Raw genomic sequence first — 6,386 nt, 5'->3', positions numbered from 1 at the left:
TGGCTCTTCCCCTCTCCGTCTGTCGTGCCCTTCCCTGTTGCAGGAGTCTTAACAGCTCTTAGCGTTTTGGTAGCTTTGGGTGGCCTCTCCAAATTCACTAGTTTCTCATTTTTAACCGTTGTCTCCTTCTTTACCGTTGTCTCCTCCTTCTTTAGAGTCTATCCTAAAGTCTCCTCCTTCTCTGACCCCCCCCCCCTTGTCACCTTTGACCTTTCTCAGCTTGCACCAACACACATTGATTAAAAATACATTGGTGACAGTGTGTGTGTGTGTTACAGTGAATCTCTTTGCTTGAAAAATTATTTGGGTCTGTGAAACGAAGATATATACGTGCAACTGTTGTTGATAACGTTGTCACAAACACCCCCTATTGATCAAACAAGGAGATGCACCCAACACTGACAGGTTTAATAAAAACACTGCATGCTTTAGAGAGGCATACAAGGAAAGAGCGTTATATTGATGTCTATATTTATATAATTCAGAATTAGATGTAACCCTCCACTCACTTTGGCTGTTCCAAAGATGGATTCAGTCTAGTTCTCTGTTGTCCTCCTCCTTCCTGGGTTGGAGGATCAGAGTGACGTTACAGCTGCTGCCGGTGGCAAACTTCCTGAAAGCTCCCATAATGTCTTCCTGGAAGGCCCATCATGAGGTTGTCAATGATCACGTGACTGAAGACATAGCGGTAGACAGCGTGTTGCATGGTGTCCAGCACAGACCTGCAGAGGGAGAGAGAGGAGGGAGTTATTTACAACTCAAGCAGTACAGGTCACCTATTGATTGACATATCACTCAACACTTTCAGAGGACTCACTTGATGTTCTGCTGCCCCTGGGAGGTCATAAAGTAGAGGGGTAGGTCCTCGACCTTGTCAGTCCACGTGTCATACTGGTCCAGGTTCCCCTCCAGCCTATGCATGACGAACTGGGTCAGCATGATCTAGGCCAGGCGCACGTTGTTGATCTCAAAGGTGCCCCACAGCGGGTTGACACCCTGCATGCACGGGTCCAGGGCAAACTCACTGATGAAGGTGGTCTTGACGCTGCCCGTGGTTCCTGGAGGTCAAGAAAATATGAGAGGTATGGTACAGTGAGTTCGAGGCACAATCAACAGACGGATCAATTGCTTAGTTTTACTTTTGTTTTGACTTACACAGCGAAGCAATATTCTCACTCAGTCTAGTCTCAGGTTAAAAATCAATCCCCCATTTGAAGAATATTCTTCCATAGCTAACTATATACTTCAGTGTAAAGCATCATGACCAAATGTCAATGTGCATGCCAACCAACTACAGACTATACCTGTGAAGACAGTCAGCTCCCCCTTTTGAAGGGCCTTCATTATCCTGTTGAGCTCACTCTAAGTTAAGAACAAATTCTAATTTACAATGACAGCCTACCAGGGAACAGTGGGTTAACTGCCTTATTCAGGGGCAGAATGACAGGTTTTTACCTTGTCAGCTCAGGGATTTGATCCAGCAGCCTTTCAGTTACTGACCCAATGCTCTAACCACTAGGCTACCTGTTGCCCACCCACCTGCTCTGTGTTGGCCAGCTCCCCAAAGACATCCTCCCTGAGCTGCCTGAACGACACAATGGACTTTTGGGTGGCGGGGATGAAGGCTTTGACGATGCAGGTCAGATTCCTGCCCTCGCCCAGGACCTCCCGGGTGCACCAGTGAGCGGCGCTTCAGGCCTCCCAGGAGCGCATGTCCCCTCCCAGCCACAGGGTGACCCGCTTGAACTGCTCCAGGTAGGGCAGGAGGCAACCCTCCGGGGAAGCTATCCAGTGGTGCAGTTTGTTTAGCCTAGCCAGCTACTGTAAATGTCCAATTTGTGTTTATTAGCTGCCTCTGTCAGTAAGTTCACATGTTTTATCATGTTTTGGTATGATTATGTGTTTCATTTCAAGTAACTAGCTGCAGGCTTTAAGAAACATCAACTCATATACTTTGCATAGAAACCCAAATAAAAGCATTTAAAGTGCATTCAGAAAGTATTCAGACCACTTCACTTTTTCCACATTTCTATAACACGTTCTGTTACAGCCTTAAGGTAATATAGCTTAATTAGTTTCCCCCCCTCATCAATCTACACACATTACCTCTTAATGACAAAGCAAAAACAAGGTTTTAGAATTTTTAGCAAATTTATACCCCCCCCCCCCCCAAAACTGAAATATCACATTTACGCAAGTATTTAGACCCTTTGCTATGAGACTCGAAATTGAGCTCAGGTGCGTCCTGTTTCCATTGATCATCCTTGAGATGTTTCTACAACAGTTGCGACCCGTCATTCACCTTTTTTGAGCACCACAATTTTAGCTTAACATTTTTTATATTATTATTATTTTTTAAGTGGAGGGGTTGTATGTTATGCATGTTATTTTGACATTAATACGTGCCACACATCAGTTTGCAAACAAGTTAAAAAATAAAATAAATAATTGAGTTAATAAAGGGACAGCTTTATGTAGGCCCTAACAGTTTGTGGGCACCGTTTGTCACCATTATAATGCAATTCATGTATTGTTTAGTGTTGTGTTTTGTTGTGTAGTGTAGTGGCTTTGCTGGCATGCACCCCCCCCCCCAAAACATGTAGTTTGCCCCACAAAGATTTACAAGCTAAAATCTCCACTGTTCTACAACTTGATTGGAGTCCACCGGTGGTAAATTCAATTGATTGGACATGATTTGGAAAGGCACACGCCTGTCTATATAAGGTCCCACAGTTGACAGTGCATGTCAGAGCAAAACCAAGCCATGAGGTCGAAGGAATTGTCCGTAGAGCTCCGAGACAGGATTGTGTCGAGGCACAATTCTGGGAAAGGTTACCAAAAATGTCTGCAGCATTGACAGACCCCGAGAACAAAGTGGCCTCCATCAATCTGAAATTAAAGAAGCTTGGATCCACCAAGCCTCTTCCTAGAGATGGCCGCCCAGCCAAACTGAGCAATCGGAGGAGAAGGGCCTTGGTCAGGGAGATGACCAAGAACCCGATGGTCACTCTGACAGAGCTCCAGAGGTCCTCTGTGTAGATAGGAGACACTTCCAGAAGGACAACCATCTCTGCAGCACTCCACCAATCAGGTCTTTTTGGTAAAGTGGCCAGAGGGACGCCACTCCTCAGTAAAAGGCACATGACAGCCCACTTTGAATTTGCCAAGAGGCACCTAAAGACTCTCAGACCATGAGAAACAAGATTCTCTGGTCTGATGAAACCAAGATTGGACTCTTTATCCTGAATGCCAAGCGTAACAACTGGAGGAAACCTGACACCATCCGTACGGTGAAGCATAGTGGTGGCAGCATCATGCTGCGGGGATGTTTTTCAGCGGCAGGGACTGGGAGACTAGTCAGGATCGAGGGAATGATCAACGAAGTGAAGTACAGAGAGATCCTTGATGAAAACCTGCTCCAGAGCGCTCGGGACCTCAGACTGGGGCGAAGGTTCACCTTCCAATAGGGCAATGACCTAAAGCACACAGCCAAGACAATGCAGGAGTGGCTTCGGGCCAGTCTCTAAATGTACTTGAATGGCCCAGCCAGAGCCCGGACTTGAACCCGATCAAAAATCTCTGGAGAGACCTGCAAATAGCTGTGCAGCAATGTTCCCCAACCAACCTGACAGAGCTTGAGAGGATCTGCAGAGAAGAATAGGGGAAACGCCACACACAGGTGTGCCAAGCTTGTAGCGTCATACCCAAGAAGACTCGAGGCTGTAATCGCTGCCAAAGGTTCTTCAACAAAGTACTTAGTAAAGGGTCTGAATACTTATGGAAATGTATTATCTGCTTTTTATTTATTTACCCATTTGCAAAAAAAAAAGTATCCATTATGGAATAAGGCTGAAACGTCACACAATGTGGAAAAAGTCAAAGGGGTCTGACAACTTTCCAAATGCACTGTATATTGTCTCTATACAGTTGAAGTCGGAAGGTAGGTTAAGTTGGAGTCATTAACACTCGTTTTTCAACCAGTTTCTTGTTAACAATCTATAGTTTTGGCAAGTCGGTTAGTACATCTACTTTGTTGATGACACAAGTTATTTTTCCAACAATTGTTTACAGACATATTATTTAACTTATAATTCACTGTATCACAATTCCAGTGGGTCAGACGTTTACATACACTAAGTTGACTGTGCCTTTAAACAGCTTGGAAAAAGACCAGAAAATGACATCATGGCTTTAGAAGCTTCTGGCTAATTGACATAATTGGAGGTAATTAGAGGTGTACTTGTGGATGTATTTCAAGGCCTACCTTCAAACTCAGTGCCTTTTTGCTTGACATCATGGGAAAATCAAAAGAAATCAGCCAAGACCTCAGAAAATAATTGTAGACCTCCACAATTCTGGTTCATCCTTGGGAGCAATTTCCAAATGCCTGAAGGTACCACGTTCATCTGTACAAACAGTAGTACGCAACTTTACACACCATGGGACCACACAGCCGTCATACAGCTCAGGAAGGAGACGCATTCTGTCTCCTGGAGGTGAACGTACTTTGGTGCGAAAAGTGCAAATCAATCCCAGAGCAACAGAAAAGGACCTTGTGAAGATGCTGGAGGAAACAGGTACAAAAATATATATTTCCACAGTAAAACAAGTCCTATATCGACATAACCTGAATGTCCGCTCATCAAGGAAGAAGCCACTGCTCCAAAACCGCCATAAAAAAGCCAGACTAAGGTTTGCAGCTGCACATGGGGACAAGGATCGTACTTTGGAACAAAAATAGAACTGTTTGGCCATAATGACCATCGTTATGTTTGAGAAAAAAGGGGAAGGCTTGCAAGCCGAAGAACACCATCCCAACCGTGAAGCACAGGGTGGCAGCATCATGTTGTTGGGGTGCTTTGCTGCAGGAAAGACTGGTGCACTTCACAAAATAGATGGCATCATGATGCAGGAAAATGATGTGGATATATTGAAGCAACATCTCCTCCTCACCTCTTGGTCGCAAATGGGTCTTCCAAATGGACAATGCTCCCAAACATACTTCTAAAGTTGTGGCAAAATTGCTTAAGGACAACAAAGTCAAGGTATTGGAGTGGCCATCACAAAGCCCTGACCTCAATCCTATATAAAATGTTTGGGCAGAACTGAAAAAGCGTGTGCGAGCAAGGAGGCCTACAAACCTGATTCAGTTACACCAGCTCTGTCAGGAGGAATGGGCCAAAATTCACCCAACTTATTGTGGGAAGCTTGTGGAGTGATGGTTGCTGATAATGGGCCTCTGTACGCCTATGTAGCTGGAAACGACTGATTTCTTATGGAATATCTACATAGGCGTACAGAGGCCCATTATCAGCAACCATCACTCCTGTGTTCCAATGGCACGTTGTGTTAACTAATCCAAGTTAAAAGGTTAATTGATCATTAGAAAACCCTTTTGCAATTATGCACAGCTGAAAACTGTTGTCCTGATTGAAGAAGCAATAAAACTGGCCTTCTTTAGACTAGTTGAGTATCTGGAGCATCAGCATTTGTGGGTTCGATTACAGGCTCAAAATGGCCACAAAAATAGAACACCAGTCTCAACGTCAACAGTGAAGATGTTGGGATGTTGGCCTTCTAAGGCAGAGTTTCTCTGTCCAGTGTCTGTGTTCTTTTGACAATCTTAATCTTTTATTTTTATTGGCCAGTCTGAGATATGGCTTTTATTTGCAACTTAGCCTTGAAGGCCAGCATCCGGGAGTCGCCTCTTCACTGTTGGCGTTGAGACTGGTGTATTGCAGGTATTATTTAATGAAGCTGCCAGTTGAGGACTTGTGAGGCATATATTTCTCAAACTAGACACTCTAATGTACTTGTCCTCTTGCTCAGTTGTGCACCGGGGCCTCCCACTCCTCTTTCTATTCTGGTTACCTTTGGTGCCGGAGGAGATGGCCGCCGTTTTACGGTATCCTAACCAATTGCGCTATTCAGCTGTATAAGGAAATAAGCAAACAGGAAACCACTTACTCAGAGGCGGCACTCCTAGTGGCTGGAAACTTTAATGCAGGGAAACTTAAATCAGTTCTACCAAATCTCTATCAACATGTTAAATGTGCAACCAGAGGGAAAAAATTATAGATCACCTGTACTCCACACACAGAGATGCGTACAGAGCTCTCCCTCGCCCTCCATTTGGTAAATCCGACCACAACTCTATCCTTCTGATTCCTGCTTACAAGCAAAAATTAAAGCAGGAAGCACCAGTGGTTTTCTTTAAAAAATAAGGACATTTCTAAGTGAAACTTTTGATTTAAAAAAATATATTTTTTATAGCTTATTGTTTATTTGCTGTTAGTCAGCACCTCTACATACAAAGTTTTTTATTCAATGTATCAGTTTGCAAACAATGTAATTAAATTATTGAGTTAACAAAGCAGCATACAAAT

At 44.0% G+C, this 6,386-nt stretch overlaps 1 pseudogene; it reads right to left on the bottom strand.

The window, feature by feature from the left end:
- Window positions 1–354: 354 nt before the first annotated feature.
- Window positions 355–3,068, bottom strand: LOC135561157 (twinkle mtDNA helicase-like; annotated as a pseudogene).
- Window positions 3,069–6,386: the final 3,318 nt, after the last annotated feature.

The sequence above is a fragment of the Oncorhynchus nerka genome, linkage group LG16 (genome assembly GCF_034236695.1).
Source record: "Oncorhynchus nerka isolate Pitt River linkage group LG16, Oner_Uvic_2.0, whole genome shotgun sequence".
In the NCBI taxonomy this organism is placed as follows: Eukaryota; Metazoa; Chordata; class Actinopteri; order Salmoniformes; family Salmonidae; genus Oncorhynchus; species Oncorhynchus nerka.
This window is presented reverse-complemented; position numbering and strand designations above follow the sequence as displayed.